This window comes from Podarcis cretensis, assembly GCF_951804945.1.
Source record: "Podarcis cretensis genome assembly, chromosome: 2".
Taxonomy (NCBI): Eukaryota; Metazoa; Chordata; class Lepidosauria; order Squamata; family Lacertidae; genus Podarcis; species Podarcis cretensis.
Window position 1 is genome coordinate 2689771 of NC_137171.1, and position 21793 is coordinate 2711563.

At 45.7% G+C, this 21793-nt stretch overlaps 1 protein-coding gene and 1 pseudogene across 7 annotated transcripts in view; one reads left to right on the forward strand and one right to left on the reverse strand.

Moving 5' to 3' along the window:
• The window catches only part of PDE1B (phosphodiesterase 1B), a 134016-nt gene that overhangs the window by 66517 nt on the left and 45706 nt on the right, over window positions 1-21793 (reverse strand). The window lies entirely within an intron of this gene.
• Window positions 17840-18684, forward strand: LOC307210185 (proliferation-associated protein 2G4 pseudogene; annotated as a pseudogene). Its single transcript has one exon. The product of its transcript is annotated as a proliferation-associated protein 2G4 pseudogene (transcript).

Genomic DNA, 21793 nt, shown 5'->3' on the forward strand with positions numbered 1-21793 from the left:
GCCAGAAATAGGTTCAAGGTTCCCCCCATCCTCCCTTAGGACATTTCATTGCTCAGACTTGACCACCAGCTGCTGATGACTCTGCATCATAGCAGCTGTGCAGTGGAGACTGAGGGGTAGCCACTTCCTACTCAGGGAGTTCTCACGGACTCCGCTGACCTCAACATCCAAGGAAAGGAGCCAGATTGTTGGACAAGGGTGTGGAAAAGGAAATGGGAGGAGGGAGACTCTCACTGATGGCTGCTTCATAGCAGCAGCAGGAAAAGCATCTCCTCTCACAAATGTGCCAGGTTTGCCACAATCACTAACAGTTGATTCACATGACCATTTCAGGAACTTGCTCCTCCAGTTCCCTTTCAATCTGGGCAGAATTGGTACTTTGGTGGTTAAACACAAAGCTTTCCCTCGATGCAACAGGCCAAACCAGAGGCAGCACAAGCAGGTTGATCCAACATGTGCATGCTAGAAGCCTATAAAGCTTTAGCTGAGATTCCTGCATTGCAGGAATTGTACACTGCGGTGTATGGGGTGTTAGGGAACACATTGTGCTCCTTCTGGGGCAGTTTCTCCACCTTTTGTCCGCACCTGCACTCAGCTCTCACTTGTGACTCCTAGACATTGACAACATGTAACAGCAGTCACATTCTGGGAAACAGCTTTGACAGACTGGCTAAACCAGGTGAGGGGAGCCAATGGGTCTCAAACCCTTGGTGAGTTAGAGACTTCCCCTGCATGCAAAGATGGGCTCTGACAGACTGACGAGACCAACAGAGGGTCTAACAGTCAGGAAGGTGGGTTCTGCATGTGCTGTAGAGGGAAGCGGGGGCAGATGGAGCTCATCCACCTAGGAAGGTAGCCCATCTAGGAGAAAGAAACTCTGATCCTAAACCTCCATTGCGTTGTATGATATCTTTGGGAGAAGAAAAGGCTAAGGAGTAAACCCTACACAAATCCAGAGTGGAGTCCCTATGATGGTTGGGTGGTACCTTGTACGTCTCCTTCCAGCAACTCCTGCAGCCCAGCTGGTGACAAACGTCTTGCTCTGCTTTCCTTTGGACCACACCAGCGAGGCTGAGAGGGAGGTCTTGTCTTCTGGGAAGCCCAGGTCCTCCATACATGCTGCCCAGGCTTGCACCCCGAGGAGGTCACTCCAGTGCTACTAACACACCCCCAAAGGTGCACTCCATTGTCTCTCAAGACAGACGGATGCCAACAACAGCCAACCCTGGGCTAGTTCTGCAAACACTCGGGCACTTCTAGCTATCTTCCCTCCGCGCAAGCAAGAGGTGTTATCAGAGTTCAAGGACAGGTAAGATATACTTAAGGAGGATGCAAAGTAGAGCAGGAAGGGGGTGTGGCTGAGGAGGTGATGTAACCTGTGGAGAGTCCTGATGGAGAGGGACACAGTTGGATCCAGGTCTGAGGTTCCTCACTCTTCTTATTAAGCGTGGGAGGCAGGGAGTCACTTTCAATAGTAAACGGAGGTTGCAGGAGGGAAGGGGGGTGCACATAAAAATAGGTTTCTTTTTTTCAAATGCACATTATATGAGGAAATGTACTGGAAAGAATTGGAAAATGTGTATTTTACAAAAACTAAAACTATGCAAAATGTGTACTATTTAAAAGAGGACTTTTACAGTATTTTTTCAAAAAAAAGAATCTAGATAAAACAGGATGGAACGGACCTCTGATTGAGCACCAGAAAATCTGAAATGGGATGTGTTTCAGCTGCTTAGTCCACCCTTAAAGAGGGAGCATTCTTCAGAAAGCTGTACCATGTGGTGTTTTTGAAGATACAGAGCCTAGCTCTTAAACTTGTCCCTAGTGGGCCATAGAATCATAGAATCATAGAGTTGGAAGAGACCACAAGGGCCATCGAGTCCAACCCCCTGCCAAGCAGGAAACACCATCAGAGCACTCCTGACATATGGTTGTCAAGCCTCTGCTTAAAGACCTCCAAAGAAGGAGACTCCACCACACTCCTTGGCAGCAAATTCCACTGTCAAACAGCTCTTACTGTCAGGAAGTTCTTCCTCATGTTTAGGTGGAATCTTCTTTCTTGTAGTTTGGAACCATTGCTCCGTGTCCGCTTCTCTGGAGCAGCAGAAAACAACCTTTCTCCTTCCTCTATGTGACATCCTTTTATATATTTGAACATGTCACACCTTAACCTCCTCTTCTCCAGGCTGAACATGCCCAGCTCCCTTAGCCGTTCCTCATAAGGCATCGTTTCCAGGCCTTTGACCATTTTGGTTGCCCTCCTCTGGACACGTTCCAGTTTGTCAGTGTCCTTCTTGAACTGTGGTGCCCAGAACTGGACACAGTACTCCAGGTGAGGTCTGACCAGAGCAGAATACAGTGGCACTATTACTTCCCTTGATCTAGATGCAATACTCCTATTGATGGAGCCCAGAATTGCATTGGCTTTTTTAGCTGCTGCGTCACACTGTTGGCTCATGTCAAGTTTGTGGTCAACCAAGACTCCTAGATCCTTTTCACATGTACTGCTCTCAAGCCAGGTGTCACCCATCTTGTATTTGTGCCTCTCATTTTTTTTGCCCAAGTGCAATACTTTACATTTCTCCCTATTAAAATTCATCTTGTTTGTTTTGGCCCAGTTCTCTAATCTGTCAAGGTCGTTTTGAAGTGTGATCCTGTCCTCTGGGGTGTTAGCCACCCCTCCCAGTTTGGTGTCATCTGCAAATTTGATCAGGATGCCCTTGAGTCCATCATCCAAGTCGTTGATAAAGATGTTGAATAAGACCGGGCCCAAGACAGAACCCTGTGGCACCCCACTAGTCACTCTTCTCCAGGATGAAGAGGAACCATTGATGAGCACCCTTTGGGTCACAGGAGAGGTGGACAATGAGATCAAACCTTCCTCCTTTGGGGGCAGTTGCCACAACAATTTCATTGGGAAGGAAGTCATTCAGAAGTGCTTTTTGTCTTTTCATTCCAGACCCCTCTGGCAGGCAGATCCTGTTGCTCATCAACAGGGTCATTACATAGGGAGATTTCAAACCTAATGAAGAGATTATTAGAAAATAAAGAGCATTTTTTCCAGAGGCAGCTTCCTGCCAGCTTCTCCGGTCTGCAGCTCCCTGCCACCGCTCCCTCCCTATTAGCACTAATCAGAACTGTCAGTCGCATGCAATAAACTTGCAATGCTATTTAGTTAACTGCATCTCAGACCCAACTGGGAGCTAATAGCATCACGCAGCAGAGCCCCTGAGCAGCGCCAGAGCCAGATGTGTGATTCACTTGGGCACATTCACTTTCCGTGGGTGTTGGTTATTTTTTTCAGGGTGCCAGGACTTTTAATTGCAAAACTCAGTACAGACATGATTTTTATGCTGCCATCCAAATTCTAATTCTTTGCTTAGGAAAGCTGCATTCCACATCATATACGTATATTTAAAGCACATTGCTTTGCAAAAAAATATTTTGCTTCTGCCAAAAACCCAGCTAGCCCCTGGAAAACCCTCTCCAGCATCTTTACCCATTCCGTTTGTGGAGTTTTTGACCAGACATGGGCCACACACTTCCAAACCATTGCCTTAGCTTAAGGACTGTTAAGGGGAACTCACTGGCCTACCCCAACCCTGCAGAAAGCAGGATTGACTCCCCCCTGCATCAGCTGAGGCACAGGGAGTTCAGTTGCCATGACCCCTGTATCCAGCAGTGATCTGGACACAGGGTCGGATGCCACAGGAGCACCAAGTGGGGAGATGGGTCTGGGCTCACAGCCAGCTGCTGAGAATAGGGAGAGCGTTGTGGCTGAGCTGGTTGGGCAGGGAGTCCCAGAGGAACTTCCCATTCCACCAGGGCCTATAGAGCCAGGACTTCATACCTCACAGACACCTTTCCCTGAGCCTGAAAAACCAGGAACCATCCACTGTACACACCAATCCAGAAGCACTGGGAGTACACCAGGAGGGGGACTATGAAACAGAGGAATAGGGCCTGTCTTCAGGCCAGAGGGCTGGCCATTAATGTTTTGAAGTTTTCTCAAGAGAGTGGAGCCTGGAGGAGGCAGTCTGGAGACAGGCATGAAAGGGCAAAGTCTCCTCCCAACCTCGATGGCCCTTGTGGTCTCTTCCAACTCTATGATTCTATGATTCTATGATTCTAAGTTGTTTACTGGGAGCTGTCCATGGTCCTCCAGCCTTGCCACTTTCCCTGAGAGTTCCAGCATCGGAACATGACATGATATCAATCCTGCTCAGTCACTACCCCCACAACCCTGTGGGCCAACTTTGATAGCTAGGCACAACCCCCCACCTGTTGATCACCTGACATCATTATGTCATCAAATAAGTGACATGTGGGTGCCCCTACCTATCTATCAAAACTGCCCTGTGGTGTGGGAGGAGATAAAAGATCTGGCCCACCAGGCCAGAAAGGTTCTGCACCCCAAAAGAACAGCTTAACAGGGAGAAGCATGCCAAGACCCAATCAGATAGCCCCTATAAAGCAGCAATCGTCCCCCCCCCCCGCCCCAAGCAGCAGCACACCCAGAGAGGCTGCTTCTTGCAAACTAGCTGCAAAAACTTATGTCTCCCCTCCATCCTTTCGCTGGCCTCCTTCCAAACTGCTTCTGGCCTAAACCCAGACAGGTAGACTGTGACCCACATTCCTAACTCTAGGAATAGCAACTGAGCATCAGTGTCCATTAAAGCAAGCAAGCCTTAGCTAGCAAGCTACAGAGAAATCTGTGTGCTATAGGTATCAAAACAATGTTCTTAGTTTATTTTTATTTTTTTAATCTATATAGTTCCAGGAAAATGGGCATTTTGTCTTAAGATGTCCTTGGTAGAGCCACCAGTAGCTCTGTGTGAGGCTAAGTGGGTTGGGCACTCTGTGGTGGGAGTTTAAATGGCATTGAAGGCAGCAGAAGGGCAGGTGGATCAATCTGATCCAAGGGGCACAATCTGTCATTAAATTCTCTTTCTCAGGCTCCAGTGAATAAACAGGAGCATGCATGAGGATGGTAAATGTCTGTTTCAATTGCTTTGGGTAGCAAAACAGCCCAGCAGATCAGGGAAGGGGAGCCTGTAGCCTTCCAGATGCTGTTGGACTCCAACTCCCATCAAGCTCCAGCCACAATGATCAACTGTCAAAGATGGTGAAAGTAGTCCAACAACATCTGGAGGTCCACAGCTTCCCCAACCCTGTAGAAGATGATCCCCTCTGTTACCTAGGAAAATGGTGTCATTTTGGATTTTACCCCTCATGCACCAAAATGGATTAAAACTTACCCCGAGTGGGGCATTTCAACCACCAGATCCATTTTTAAAAGTCTTGTTTCTTACCAACCCAGACCACCACACAGTGTAAAATGGATATACCAATTTCATCTGACCAACACTGCAGGGGGTTGGTATCGTGATCCCTGAGTCCAGCAATGACCAGGATGCTAGATGTTCCAAATGGGAGTGCTTAATTTGCAAACTTTTCATTGAAATATAAAAAATGAGATACTGGCAACAGCTTTTTTCATAAAAATAAAGTGTAAATCTGGATCAAACTGGGGTGGGTTGGGGAAATACAGCCTGGCTTTTTGATGCCAACACACACACGTGCAAGAAGAGTACTCATCTCACAAGAAATGTCCCCCTGGGGGCGCCCACTGAGTCAGAAGCTGCAGTGCTACCAGCTATGGAAGCAGACTGTGTTTCTGGCTTGAAAACCGATGCTTGTAATCCGTGGATTACTCCAAGGGTGTCAGGCAGAAGCCTCATGAAACAGATTCCGCAGCACCAGAGCTCATGGGAATCTTTTCCCAGATGCAAGGGACCAAGTGCCTCCCACATTACTGTCAAATCTGAGGACAGACCATTTAGGAGGCTCTAGTTCTCCACAAGGGGATGGAGCCTAAGAGAGGTGGGCTGGGAGCAGAGGCTCAAAAGAAGCCAGTTCACATCCAACCTCTGTCTGAGCAGGGATCTCTCCTTGCTCAGTGGGATCTTCTGCAAGACCAGGGCAGGGCAAGGGGTGGCAGTGTAGCTTCACACTGCTTAGAGAGGGCAGCATTAAAGGCACAACCAGGTTCTCAATAAGAGCACTTGGAAAGGGGTTGATGTGTTTACAACAGTGCCCTCTGCACCCACATCCTGCCAGCTAGGACAGGATCTGTACACTGTGCAGAGAGAGAAAATGTGACCTTGAAAAGCAGGCACCCGAGATTTCCGCCATCGACCTCTTTGTTGATCTCTCTCTCCAACATGCCATCAAAAGCTCCCTACGATGGGTAATTGCAATAGATTTTGCAACAGCAGTTTGGGCTGCTGAGAAAGCTGATGAAACTGGACATGTAATTATCTGATGTTTTGTGCCCTGCACACTCATTGTAAAGCCACTTAATACAGATTTCCTTTCTTGGTAAAAATAAAAACCCAACAGCAGCAAGGGGAGTGAGTAGGTGTCCTACCTTTGAAAGAGAAAAACCATTCAGATGCATGGCCTTCCCTATCCCTAGGCTCAAGTCAGGCTAAAATTCATTCGCCATTGCACAGTCACAGCTACGCTGCAGACTGTGCAGTGCCGGCTCCCTGTTTCAGGAGCCTGGAGGCCAGATGCCTTCAGTGGCCCACTGCTGTCACCAGTGCCAAGCCTGGAATCATATGAAGCCAACTGAGTCAGAAAACTGATAACAGGAACATAAGAAGTTACTTTATACAGAGTCAAGCCATTGGTCCATCTAGCTCAATATTGTCTACACTGACTGGCAGCAACTCTCCAAGGTTTCAGACCTTCCTAGTCCTACCTGGAGTTGCCAGAGACTGAACCTAGGACACCCTGCATGGAAAGCAGATCCCCTAATGATGATGGATCTTCATACTAATCCTGTAGGGCTCTCCCTTATGCTCTTATCTGGTTTCCAAGCTCTGCCAATCCCAACCCTCCCTCATCCTCCTAACACCATCTGGATCCTGATCCTGCCCAGATTTATGTCAGCCCTGGGGTGAGGGGTGAGTAGGAGCCCCCTCAATCCAACAGCTGGGGTTTCTGTCCTCAGCCTGCATCCCAACAGCAGAAGTTTCAAGTGGAAGCTTAAAGCCTGAGCTACGTGGCGTTTTCTCCTCACGTTTCCCAGGCTCAGCACCATCTGTCCCGCTTCCACAGTCTGTGCCACACCAAGCCTACCGCCAAGACCAGCTTCATCTGCAAACAGCAATTTGCAATGAAACCCAATCACTCGGAAAATAAATAAATAATAACGAGAGAGACGGCTGATTGAGTCACTTAAACAGCTCAACTGAGCAACAAACATCAAATCGGGGGATGGAGGCAGGGAGTGTATAGGCACTTAGAATCAATAATAACCATTTATTCCACTTCTGGCATGGGTAAAAGTTTCTCTGTTTGCAGGAGCGGCTGATTAACAGAGGGAGAGGGTGATGAAGAGGGGATGATGGGCCTCTTGGTCCAAACCCAGCTTGGGAAGGAAAAGGTGGCATGGAGAGGCTGGGGCCAGGGAGGAAACTTGGTTCAGCTCATTCTACCTTATTCATGCTTTCCAAAACAATCCACATGGCCCAGCCATGTCTACCAAGATGCATAAACTAGGGGAAAGTGTGCATGGAAATGCATATATTAGTAAAAACAGCACACAAAAATGCATAACATGGGGAAATGGCTTTGCAAAATTACATATGCAAATGTGAATATTAGGAGAAAGTCACGCTACAATGCTGATGAATTTTTAGCAATATGTGAACTGACATGGCAATATGGGAAAGTAAAGTGGAAAAAGCAGAAACTGAAATTGACAGATTCTTCCACATCCTAGGTCCACACCTAAGATGTGGAAAACTCTGTCAATTTCAGTTCCTTTGCACTCAAAAGCTGTCAGTTTGCCTCAAGAACAACAACAAAAACAATAACTGGCAAGATATATAATGCGGTTCTAATACTAGAGCTAAGCGAATCAGGGGCTGCTCTGTGCTTGAACGAGAGGACACCCGGGAACTTTGTGTACAGCATCCTGAGCTCCTGGGAGGAAAAGCAGCAGGCCACTAACTGACTGATATAAATTAAGGTTACACTAAATACACTAATTTTATGCAAAGCAAGTATGGGTTAAAGTGATGAAAGCACATCTCCTTCCATCTGGGCCTCCCCACATGCTGTGATTATCCCGGAGAGGCTCTGTGTCCCACACCCACCAGAGGTGAGGGTTCTTCGTGGCGCCATCATCACCACCACTGCCTACCAGCTCCAAGTCAGGAAAAGGTCTCTGTGCCTCCTGCAGGAGAGTGACAGGGCTGGTTCTTGAATTGGCATCTGCCTGAAATGCTGCTTATGTTTGTTTGCTTAATTGGTTGTGCAGTGTTTTGTCATGATTGGCTTTAAAGATTATTGCTAGCTACCCCAGCTGGAGGACTCATTCCTGAGGCAATAGGCAGGAAATTGTTTTTGAAATAACAACAACAACGAGATATAGAGATCATAAGAATGTAAGGAGGGCTGTGGGATCTGACCAAAGGTCCATTTGGTCCAGCACCCTGTTCTCGCAATGGCCAGAAAGGTGTCTATGTCAAGGCCACAATCAGGACACAGATGCAACGGCAGCACTCTCCCCTGGAACCACCCTGGGAAAATTCATTGGGTCTATGAGATCATAGAATCAGAGTTGGAAGAGCCCCAGTGGGTCATCTAGTCCACCCCCTGCAGTGCGGCAATCACAGCTAAAGATCCCTCTTCCTCCCTTCCCTCTACTCTTCACATCTTGGCTTCAGCACCTCAATTCTGGGCTGTTATGCACAGAAACTGTGGACATGATGGGGAACATGTCAAATCTGAGGACAAACCATTTAAGAGACTCTAGTTCCCCACAAGGGGATGGAGCAGAGGCTCAAAAGAAGCCAGCTCACATCCAACCTCTGTCTGAGCAGGGATCTCTCCTTGCTCAGTGGGATCTTCTGCAAGACCAGGGCAGGGCAAGGGGTGGCAGTGTAGCTTCACACTGCTTAGACAGTGGTTTAATGTTGGTTAACATTGGTTTAATGTTGACTTAGCAACCAGGATTTCAAACCATGGCTTCACCCCGGTTCAAGATCCTAATTAATAAGGACTGGTTTAAACTAAACCGGGATCACAGCGCCAGTGCCAGTGCACAAGTGGGGGGAGAGGGTGAGCTTGGAGTGTGCAGGCCAGTTGCTCCTTGTCGTGAGAGCAACAATGCTAAACCCTTCTCATTCCCCTCCCAACTGCTGCTGCCCCTGTGCCAAGTGGCTCTGCACTTGTTTGATCAATTGCTGCTTCTGAACATCCGCCAGCTGAATTCAGCTGCTCTATAATCAACGCCCGTCATCACCAGAATATTGTTGCCAGGTGACTGAGCCCAGCAGCCGGCTGACACCGGCGCTAGCTGAGCGAAAGGGCCCTGCCACAGCCAGAGAAGAGCGCAAGTGGAAGCTCATTTGTGCTGCTGCAGGGATCAGGCCAAGGCTTCTCTTGGACTTCGGGTGCTCAAAGGGCTACGTCACACACGCAGCTAACAATTTATTGACGGTGTTGTTTCTCCCTTCTCCAAAAGCCTTGTCTGTTTGGAAATGAGGGCAATAGAGATAGGAAACAGGGGAGGCAGAAAAGCAAGGAGAGGAGGAAATCAAAGGGTTCCAAAAGCTTGTGTGTGTGTGTGTGTGTGTGTGTGTGTGTGTGTGCTCGTTTGTGTGTGTTAAAAACAAAACAAAAAAACCCATGCTTATTTTCTCTGTTAATTGGATCACTTTCCCTGATGTCTGTGATATTATAAAGCGATTAGGGCTGCAATCAACCATGAGCTTGCAAGGAGGATGAGTGCTGCATGTCTAATGTGTGGGCCACAAAGGGAACCACGGCAGAACATGGGCTGGCACACTGCAGGCAGCTTGGAGAAGACAAGAGGACTATTTGGAGGGAACAGCAATAGTTTCCTGATGGGTGCCTGATGCCTTCTCCTGGCTGTGCTCCTCTCCCACCCTTCATACCAAGGATTACAGCTAGGATTTTCTGCCAGAAACCCATGCACTCTGCTGCTGAGCAACATGTCCTCTCTTTTTGCCCCTGAGCCACCAAACTAGCCTGATTTGAGACCCGTGCAATATCCCTAGTTTGGGCTCCCTCTCTTTGGCCACAAAAACTTTTCTCCCAAAAGCATCTGTAGCACATAACTCAGTCCAGATCACCCTTCCCCAACCTGGTGCCCTCCAGATGCTAGTGGACTACTGTTCCCATCACTGGGTCTGATTGCAGTTGTAGTCCAACAACATCTGGAGGGCACCAAGCTGGCAAAGGCTTCTCTAGATTATGAGCAGGTTAAATGAATCTGGTTCTCTCATTACCTGCTTAGCACCTCCACACCTAGAACATGGAAACACAAAGCTGATACCTGTGTCTGGGTTTTGCAAACACATGTACTGTACTGCATTCTACTCTTCCTCCAAAGAGTTCAGGGTGGTATACAACATTACAAGTCATGGAAAGAGCACATCCTCCTCATCACTTCCACTGAAAACCTTAATCACTCGTTCCTATGGCTTCCACAACCACCACAGGCACCCATTTTCAAACTTAATTTTGCAGCCATGAGAGCTAGAAACTTGCTGCTTAGAAACAAGCAAGTAGATTGTTTCAAAACATGGCAAAAAGATATTTCTAAATATATTTGGCCAGAGGAAAAAAATGAAAATAAAATATAAAATATTGATAGATGCAAAAGAAAAGAGAATTTCCCCTGCCGGATATGAGACCATACTATGAGGCATCCTGTCTTTGTTGGTTGAGGGAATGGATGACATTAGAGAATTCACATATTCTAGACTTAGAAGGTCATGACACTATTTTTGGTTGGCATGCTTATTTATGGTATGAAAAGGTAAACGTGCATAAAGGATTTACAAATCATATAATTAAGAAAAAATTATATAGAGTATGGGATAAATAGAAGGATTTATTAGAGGTAAAAAGAACACTTTGGCTCTCACCATTGGAAGCTATAATGGTAAAGAAAAAGAATATGATAGAAGGGTGGACAGATTTATTAATTCAAGAGGGAGGAGAATATAAATTTTGAAAAATTAAGGAATTATCAGGAAAATTAACAGCACGGATACAATATCATCATTTGAATGAAGCAGTTAAGAAAGATAGGATACGAGGGTTTTGGGAACAAATATCACAACTGGAGAGAGACCTGCTGGAATGTAATATGAAAGTGATGTCTAAAATATATAAAATATAATTGGAATGGGAGACAAAGGATGAGCAAGTAAAATCCTCAGTGATACATTGGGCAATAGATATGGGTCATAATATAGATATGGAAGCATGGGAATGATTATGGAATATGGATATAAAATTTACAACATGTTATGGTCTAAGAGAAAATGATATGAAAATGATATATCAATGGTATCTAACACTGAGTAAATTGGCAAAAATGTATAAATCTAAATCAAATACGGTAAGTGTTGGAAATGTAACGAAAAAGAAGGTTCTTTTTATCATATGTGGTATCTTGTAGTAACGTTAAAGCTTACTAGGAAGTGATATATAATGAAATGAAAAGGATGTTTAAAATAACGTTTGTAATAAAAACAAAAACCCAGAAGCTTTCCTTTTGGGAATTATAGGGACAGAACTACCTAAACTGTATAGAAACTTATTAATGTATGTTACTACAGTGGGAAGGGAAGCGGGTGGGTAAAACCTCAGCACCTAGGACTTGCCGATCGCATGGTTGGCGGTTCGAATCCCCACAACGGGGTGAGCTCCCGTCATTCGGTCCCAGCTCCTGCCCACCTAGCAGTTTGAAAGCACCCTTAAGTGCAAGTAGATAAATAGGGACCGCTTTATAGCGGGAAGGTAAACGGCGTTTCCGTGTGCTACTCTGGTGCCGGTTCGCCAGAGCAGCTTCGTCACGCTAGCCACGTGACCCAGAAGTGTCTGCGGACAGCGCTGGCTCCCGGCCTCTAGAGTGAGATGAGCGCACAACCCTAGAGTCTGTCAAGACTGGCCCATACGGGCAGGGGTACCTTTACCTTTACCTTTTACTACAGTGGGAAGAATGTTACTTGTCCCAAAATGGAAAGAAGTAGAAGTCCCAGCAAAGGAAGAATGGATACAAAAACTTATGGAATATGCAGAAATGGTGAAACTTACCAGAAGAATAAGAAATCAAGATAACAAACTTTTTTATAAAAGAATGGAAATGGTTTATTGACTATTTACAGATAAATTGTAAACAGTTTCCATCTGCATTCATTTGGAATCACAATACACACAGAGACACACACACACAGAGAGAGAGAGAGAGAGAGAGAGAGAGAGAGAGAGAGAGGGAGGGAGAGAGAGAGAGAGAGAGAGAGAGAGAGAGAGAGAGAGAGAGAGAGAGAGAGAGAGCTATGTGCATTGACTGATTAAACATTCATTTTTTAAAAAAAATGGGTGCTGCCAATTTGGATAAGTGTGGGCTGCACAATTAACAATCCCAAATGTGCACATTGTAGTGGTGGGAGGAACAAGGAGTGAAACAAGATGTTTGTGCTGCTGGGTGGGGGGAGAGAGAAGATGCCCTCATCTGAACCAGACCTTTTCAGAATTCACAGGTCGTTAATTCTGCCAGGAATTCCATTTGGCATTGCCTCCATTAACCAGCCTGGATCTTGCTGGGTCCTTTATCTTCCACCTCCGCCAGACTTGACAGCAACACTAGCTGGCAAAGCAGCTGCCAGGACATGAGCCAAGGCAAGGAAGTGCTCAGAGCTGCGAGCCTCCCAGCACCCAAGGGAGCCCTTCCACAGGGCACGCTCCCTTTTAATTACTTGGCTGAGCCAAGCGATTAAAGTTCCTTTTCCGCTGCTGTGGCTGAAGCAGCCAGGGGCTGCCTGTTAAGCTGATGCACGATAAGGAGCTCAACAGCAAAGCCATTTCATCTCCTCCTTGACGAAAGGCAGGGCTCTTGCCTACTAAGGAGTGAGGGCTGCATGCGGAAGAGAAGGGTCGCCTCTGCTCCTTGCTGGGAAAGAGGGCTTGGGACGAAATCCTTTGGCACATCCTACTCACTTCCCAAGGGGAGGTCCCAGATGCCTACAGCATGCTGAGAAAGAACCAGGCAGGACCCATTTGTGAAAGATGTGTTTCTGGGATTATATCAGGTGCAATTTACTTTTATTTTCCATTCCACCCAAGAGCTCAGGATTTACTGTCTACTGCAAGGATATGGAAACTGTGGGCCCTCCACATGTTGCTAGACTACAATTCCTGTCAGACCCAACCAGTATGGCAAATGGTCAGGAACGATGGGAGGTGGAGTCTAACAACATGGAGAGCCACAGGTTTCCCATCACTGATGAAGGTCCTGCTTGAAAGGCATCTGAGCCGTTCTGCTTCTTTTTTATATAGTCTGCCTCTTGCACACACACACTCTTTTTAAAGCCCCAACTTTTCCTAGTTGCTGATTGATTGATTAATGATTGATTACTTGGCCTCCATTTAATCTTGAATGTCAGTGGTCAAAACAGTATTAAAAAGGAAAGAAATGAGTTGTAGATTTAAATCAAGCTTCTAATCTCCTCCCTATCCCATCCCTTTGATTGCAAGACATGCATCTCCCTTTCATACTTTTATGGCCATAGATATGGCAAAAGAAAAGACTGTAGCCAACAAAACTCAGCGAAGTCAATTAACATATAATTCCCAATGTGTTTTGCTGATCTCATCAGGAAAATTGGTTCAATAGTTAGACCAACAGAAGGAAAGTCAGAATGGTGTAGTGCTTAGAGTGTTGGACTGGCAGCTGGGAGGCCAGAGGTGAAATCCTCACTCAGCCATGAAACTCACTGGGTGACCTTGGGCAAGTCACTGTCTCTCAAGCTAATCTACCTCACAGGGTTGTTGTTAGGATGAAATGGGAAAACAATGTACACCACCTTGTGTTCATTGGAGGATAACTGGGATATAAATATAATAATAATTATAGACAGAAACATTGGCCTTTTCCATAAAAGTATTAAAAGAAAGCCAGAATTTGAGTCTGCATGTCTTGGCTCCCACAAAACTGAGAAGGAAAGCTGAGGATGAGGATGATTAATTAATTTTGTATACCCACTGGTCTCAGGGTGGTTCACAATATAAAAACACAATATAAAAACACAAAATACATAATAAAAACAACCCAATAATCCCCCCTCATTTTGATAAAGACCAGTCTTCCCCCAACCTGGTGCCCTCCAGATGTGGTTGGACTACAACACCCAGCATTCCTGACCATGCTAGCTGGAACTGATCAGAGCTGTCCTTCAACAACTGGAGGACACCAAGTTGGCGAAGGCTGAAACAACTCAAACCTCTTCAATCAAGGACAAGGTCGCAAAAGAAACCAAATGCAAAATCATGCTCCAATCCAGCACTCTCTTTTTTAAAAAAAAAATTAAATATTTATTACTTTTAAACCTTACAATAAAGAAGAAAAAGAAAGGAAAAAAGAAGAAGCAAAAGAAAGAAAGAAAACAATACGATGCAATATATAAACAGTACACAACGCAACATTAACACATTAGACTAAACAAAACAAAGCAAAAACAATTTAAAAACATACATCATACCATTTCAATGCCTTATCTTTCATTCCCTTGTTTCATCGACCTCCTCTCACCTCCCTTTTTGTATTCCACTTCTATTAATTGTTTCAGCAATTCCTTTCCATCTTTCTATATTTTCTGTCATATAATTATCTTAACTTATTTTAACCTTATTTTCCATTAATACTATAATACTTATTTATGCTTAACTCCTTAAAACATTTCTACTAAAGCCTTATAATTCCATTCCAACATTATTCTGATACTCATTAATTTTACAGTATTTCTATAAATAAACTTTAAACTTTTCCCAATCTTCTTCCACCGTCTCTTCTCCCTGGTCTCGGATTCTGCCAGTCATTTCCGTCAATTCCATATAGTTCATCAACCTGGTGATCTTCTGTCCGAGGCTCTTAACTCTTTTCCAAGTCCCTTCTGCAGGTCTTCTTCATATTTATACATGCACTTTACTTTGTCTTCTGCTGATCTTGTTCTTAATTTCCTTCCTTTGATGCTGAAGAGTAGATCTCGGGGAAGCTCCGACCTAGCAATGTTTTTATTCCTTCTCGACAGGTCAGCCAAATCTCCGTAATTAAAACTAAAATCCAAAAGATATTTCAGGACGTGTTTCAAAATCCCTCCAAATCTGAAAGTCCCCACAACTCCAATCTCCTCCTGACCCAGGTCCAGGTCCCAAAGGTCAGTAAATCCCTGCATGAGGTGATCTATCCAACTTTCCTTCTCCAGTCCAAGCAGGGCTCCAATCCTCAAAATCTGACCTTCTCTGAATTCAATCATAGAAGGCAACAACTTATAGTCATCAAATTGCCTCTGTAAGGCTGGGGCTCTCTCCCTCTCCACCTGTATTACTTTAGGTTCAACAACAACAACTTTCTCCCTCGCCTTCTCCACAGCCTGCCATGCCAAAGTAGATTCCTGCATCGATTCCTGAACGGCTTCTGTATAGATGTTCACTCTTTGTCCCAAATTAGTCACTTTTTGTCCCAAGTTATCAATTTTAATAGTCATCAAATCCGTCTTCTTGTGGAGCTGTTCCAATGAATCACTTATCTTACATAATGCAATCACTAAGGCTTCTTCTGTCGACATTCTTAACCTATCCAAGGTTAATCCCTGGTTCTCACGGTTTTTTATCTTGCAGCTGGAGATTCCACCAGCTCAACTCTTGTAACAGTTTCAAAGGCTCCCTCTAGAGGGAAACAATTTCTATTTGTATCAATCCTTTTAAGCACAGTTCAAGCAATAAAATTAGTTTCAATTTTCAGTTACTTTTACTCCTTTTTCAATGCAGAAGGAGACAATGGAAACAATGTATTTCTCTTATTTAACTAGCTGTCAAGATATGTTTTATTCACAGTCAATGAACTTTCCCAAAATGTCAGTCTTACTAGCAGCCCGTTTCCAGGTTCAGGTAATTTAACTTTCTTCACTCTCTCCTGCAGGCTTATGCGATCCCAAATTTCCCCCCCTCTTTTCCTGCTTCCAAGGGGGGTTTAATGATTTTAGCCGATGGAAGTTTAATCCTTTACAGCACTCTCACAGATACATGGAACTTTTCCTCTCACAATCCCCTTATCCTGGAAACAGGAACGAGAAACCCAGAACAGGTTCTTTTTGTGGTGGGAAGGTGAGGAGAGAGGGGAATTTCCTGTTGTACAGGTGGACCTCGTTCTCCACGGGAACACCCTACTTGTCGCAAGGCTGAGTACCACCCTCAGGCTAGAACTACAAGCAGCAGCAGCAGCCCTGCGTCTACTCGCCTCTCTCACTCTCTGCTGTGATTTTCCTTGGTTGTCCCTTGCAGGGGTGCAGAAAGCTGCAATATGATTATGACATCCAGTGTCTTCCATTGGTGGCAGAGAGGAGGAGAAAGAAGTGGCAATGCATGGTATCTGTTTCTGGCAACAGCCTCATGTCAGCCATTAACATCTAGTTCTGGTCTCAGCCCTATTTATTTATTTATTTATTTATTTATTTATTTATTGTTAATATTACTCATCATCATCCCCAGTAGTAGCAGACAAAGAAGAAGTGTTTATCATCCATGATGCTTCCCCTTAGTCAGCTTGTCTATAAAGCTCATCCAGGTCAGAGCTCAAGATCTAAAAGCATATGGCAGCCATCAGAAACCAGCCACCGTCGAAATGTTGTTGGACTCCCATCAATCCCAGACAACACAGTCAATGGTCAGGGATGATGGGATCTGGGGTCCAGCAACACCTGGGGGCTGCAGGTTGGGAACATCTGGCATATGAGTCAACTGAAAGAGAAGAGTGGAAGTTGATGAAATGAAGGGTGGGATTCTTGTTCCACTGAACAAAAAATGGAATCCTTGAAACAGAGACTGTGGAGGAGGGAATGGACAGCAGAATCAATGCACAGAGAACAGTTCACAGTGATCCTTTTGGAAACCCTGTAGGCTGAATTCAACTTACTGGAGCCTAAGGTTCCATATCACAGGGCTACTGCCATCCAGACAGCTCAGTGGAACAAGTGACAGAGGATCTCCCCAGGAGGATTCCCATCATCCATGGAGAAGGGAGAAGAGTCTCCACCTGCCCCACAGAAGTACTTCCCATGCTGCTTTCTGGAATGTCCAATCAATTGGCTAATGTGAAAATGCAACATGCAACATGCGGCCTGTCCTTAGCTGCAGCCATTGCTATTCTTCCAGCATTCCAGGTAGCAGTTTGGCAAGTCTGAGTACAGAATGGATGTCTTTAATAGGGTCCAGCTTATTTCCCCAGCACTTTTCTCAGGCACCCAGCAGGTGCATGCTCAGCATGAACTAAATTAGAGGCAAGAAGAGCTGCTTTCATGAGAGGAAATTAGGCTTGAGAGAGAGGCAGGGGGAGGAGGGGAGAACTCAGCAGTTCAGCTGCCAGCGGGGGGGTGGGCAGGTCGGCAGGGGGGCAAAGAAAGCCAATCAGATGTGCAAAAGGCCTACCAGTGAACGCTGCTGAATTAAAAAGGGCTGCAAGTGGATGGACCACTTTCCTCCTAGGCAGTGAAAGAGAGAATGCTCAGCCGACAGGCATCAGCTCTGCAACATCTTCAGTTAGACCTTCAGGGGTGGGGAACCTCAAGCCCAGGGACCAGATGCAGCCCCTAGGCCTCTCTGTCTAGCTCTCAGGATGCTCCCCAGCCCCACACACTGGCTCTGCTTTGCCCCATCCTGGAATGTGTCCTTGATCTCTGGTTGGAGGACACAGAGGCATGTGCAAGTGTGTGCAGAAACTAGCCTACTAGGGATGCTATCACACCAGCTGAAGCAGCATTTGATAGATGGGGAGAAGATTATCATTCAGAGCCCCTCAGACTAGCAAAGAAAGGACCATGAAAAAGCAGAATTTGAAGTCCATGAAGTTTACATTATTGATGTTCTCGTCAGCAATGGAGAAGGAAAGGCAAAGGCTGCTGGGCAGAGAACTACAATTTACAAAAGGGACCCTTCCAAGCATTATGGTTTGAAAATGAAAACTTCCCGTGCCTTTTTCAGTGAGGTGGAAAGAGGCTTTGATACTATGCCATTCCCTCTCAGGGCATTTGAGGATGGGGGTAGCAGGATATGCTAAACATGAGCAGCTACAGCCAATTCATGTCCTCTATGAGAAAGAAGCAAAGTTTGTTGCCCAGCTTAAGTTCATGGTGCTTTTAATGCCCAATGGTCCCATGAGGATAACTAGAAGACCCTTTGAGCCTGAACTCTACAAATCAGAATTTGAAGTGCAAGATGCAGAACTGAAGGCACTCCTACAGAGCTCAGCAAGCCACTAGGCCCCCCAAAAAAGAAGAAAAAGAAGGCCCCTAAGAATGCCAAGAACGCCACACAGGGGAAACAGCAGAAGAGAATGAGACTGGTGACTGAACAGCTCTGATCGCCTCTGCGTAGCACCTGATTCTTTCTCTCACATGCCCCAACACAAAACAAGAGAAACAAATATCCCTTTATGCCTGCTTGTCTCATAGGACCAAATGACAAATAGCCTGACCTTCCCACAGAGTGTAACCAGTTGTGACTGACTTTGCCACTGAGGGAGGAGTCTCTTGGCCACTTCAGATTACTTTTAAAAGTATGAAATAATATAATCAGGAGTAAAAAACAAAAACAAAACAGGCTTCCCCACTCAAGTTTAAACACCCAACTGCAGAGATGAAACCGCAAATATTTAGGCACCAGTGGTGAAAAATCACTCGCACGGGCTCAATTCCACTCTGTTCTGCAGTGTTGCATCTCATATTTATGGGCAAAGCCCTGTTTAAAGAAAATGAGCTCTGCATCTGTGATATGGTGGCCCCTGGCTCAAAAACAGCCCTGCATTTCTGACCAAGTCAGCAGCAAGGTCAGGTGAAGTGAAAAAGAAAGAGGCCACCAAACCAACAAGTTTCAGAACCTGACTTTGGGGTTTCTATTTAAGAATTTCATTTGGAGAATGAACATGTCGCATGGCAGTCACTGGGCTGTAGGCTTAAGGAGTCCAAAATAAGACACCAGAGACTCCCCTAGAAAGGACCAGGCACTTCCAATCCCAGCTGGATCCAATCCAAATTCTCCAATTTACTTTTGAGCAGTAACTCATCATGATAAAGGTAAAGGTAAAGGTACCCCTGCCCGTACGGGCCAGTCTTGACAGACTCTGGGGTTGTGCGCCCATCTCACTTAAGAGGCCAGGGGCCAGCGCTGTCCGGAGACACTTCCGGGTCACGTGGCCAGCGTGACATCGCTGCTCTGGCCAGAGCCAGAGCCAGAGCCGCACACGGAAACGCCGTTTACCTTCCCGCTGGTAAGCGGTCCCTATTTATCTACTTGCACCCGGAGGTGCTTTCGAACTGCTAGGTTGGCAGGCGCTGGGACCGAGCAGCGGGAGCGCACCCCGTCGCAGGGATTCGAACCGCCGACCTTTCGATCGGCAAGCCCTAGGCACTGAGGCTTTAACCCACAGCGCCACCTGCGTGCAACTCATCATGATAGATTGCTACTAATGGCCACTCAATGCATTTAACCCCATGGCCCCAATTACCACCCCCCAGCAGATGTGACCTTTTACTGTAAAAAAATGTGCTCAGCACAGCCTGAAATGGCTTGTTACTCATTGCCAAGCCAGGGCCATTCATCTTTGCTTTTTTAATTCTCTGCACCATCCTTTATTGGGCAAAATATTTATTTCGAGGCTTTAATGCATTCGGTAGAAATTAGCCCTTTTAAAAAGATTTATTAGGCAATTAGCAAGCTTGGAAAGATAATCATTTAATGTCAAAAGCAGGATTGACTTCCTCTTTTTAAAAGAGGAATCTGGGCAAGGGATACTGAGCTTCTTTTACTGTGTGGCGGGGGGGGGGGAGAGACACCCTCTCCACGTTGTCCTCGGGCAAACAGCACTGGCTTGCAATATGCATTTTGCATCTTTAAAAGAAAAACCATAGTAATTACCTTGCAGATGGTTCCACCTTCATTTTCCTGCACAAGTATGAGTGTTTACCAAGATTACTGAGGCCCTTTCTCCTAAGTAAGAGCCCAGCTCCATCACAATTTTCTGCTTCCACCTCCTGGGGTTATTATTACTTTTTATCCTGCCTTTCTTCCAAGACCCTCAGAGCAGCATACACTTATCCTCACAACAAGCCAGCAAAGTAGGCTCAATCAAAGAGATGGTGATCATCCCAGAGTCACGGATTATGAGCAAATGGGATTCATAACTCCCAGATCCAAGTAGGGAATCCTAGCACAGGGGTCACCAACCTTTTGGTGCCCACAGGCACATCTGCATCCTGGGAGAAGATGTTGTGAGAACCACACAACTCACCACAACCAAGCACACCCTACAAGCTGGTCTGTTGGCTACAATAGTGTGTTTCTTCAAGCCTAGTTTGGGGAGGGGGAGAAGAAGTAGGGAGACAGGGACCCTGTGGGTGTCCAGAAAGTCCTCTCTAGGCACCTGTGTGCCCATGGACACATTGCCAACTCCTTTTTGGAGACTACCACAATGTGTACTTGTCAAGCTGCACAAGAGGACTTAAAAGGAAAGCCATTTGATCATTAACCAATACAATGCAACTGAAACATTCAGTCTCACAGAAAACCGTTCACTGGGCAGTTCACGTGGGCAAGGGTGTCATCTTCTAAGGGCTGCACACAGTGTGCCAATGGCCTATACACTTGAAACGGAACAGCACCACTGCTTCAATTCCTAATTCAAGAAAGGGGGCTAGTTGTGCATTATTTAGGGATTTCTGGGTACGTGGACAAATAATACTGCTTTGGAACCAAGAGGATAATGGGGTGCTTTTTCTTCAATAGGTTACAAAACAAGCAGGAGTGCTGTCATGCTGTATAATTATGTTTCACTGCAAGAGTGGTTGCTACAGGCTTGGTGGAGGTGGCTTTACCTAGTTGGAGATAGAGTGGCTGGGGGGCAAGGATCAAGGTATGTCCCCTGAGTCAAGTGGTAGAGCATACACTTTGCCTGCAGAAGATCCAAGGCTCAGTCCTTGACATCTTATCTAGAAAAGATAAGGCAGAGCTGCTGCTAGACCATAACGTTGTGGCCCTCCAGCTCCCACCACCCCTGCCAGCTTGACCTGTGTTGAAGCATGATGGAAGTTGTGGTCCAACAACACCTGGAAGGCCACAGATCCTCTTCCCTGAGCACCACAGGCCAACCGTAGGACACAACATAAGGCAGCTGCATATAGAAAACACTCCTTAAGCAAGCAGATAAATGGCCAAAGGAGATAGAATCCTTTTGTGAAGCACTTTAAACTTTTCTACAACCAAGTGGCATATAATTTTTATCAAACAAAATAAATAAATAAATAAATAAATAAATAAATAAATAGGGAGAGACCAGGTAGGTTATCAGGAGACAGTGGAAGGTGGGGCTTTGGATAAAGTTATCTCTCACAGAAGCAAGGGAATATAAAGAGGAAGCGTGGCATGGGAAGAAAGATTAATATTAGATAGTTTACAAAGTGAACCCCCCCTCCCAAAGTTATCTACTAAACAAACAGTGAAACCATGGTGGAATAAGTGTTTCCGCTTGATCCACTTGAGATTTTGGTTGGTTGAAGACAGCAAAGAAGGAAGCCGGAACCGTCATTGGCATTCTATCTGCTGTGGAACAAGACAGGGAAGACAAAATAAAAAAATTCCTTCCAGTAGCACCTTAAAGACCAACTAAGTTAGTTCTAGGTATGAGCTTTCGTGT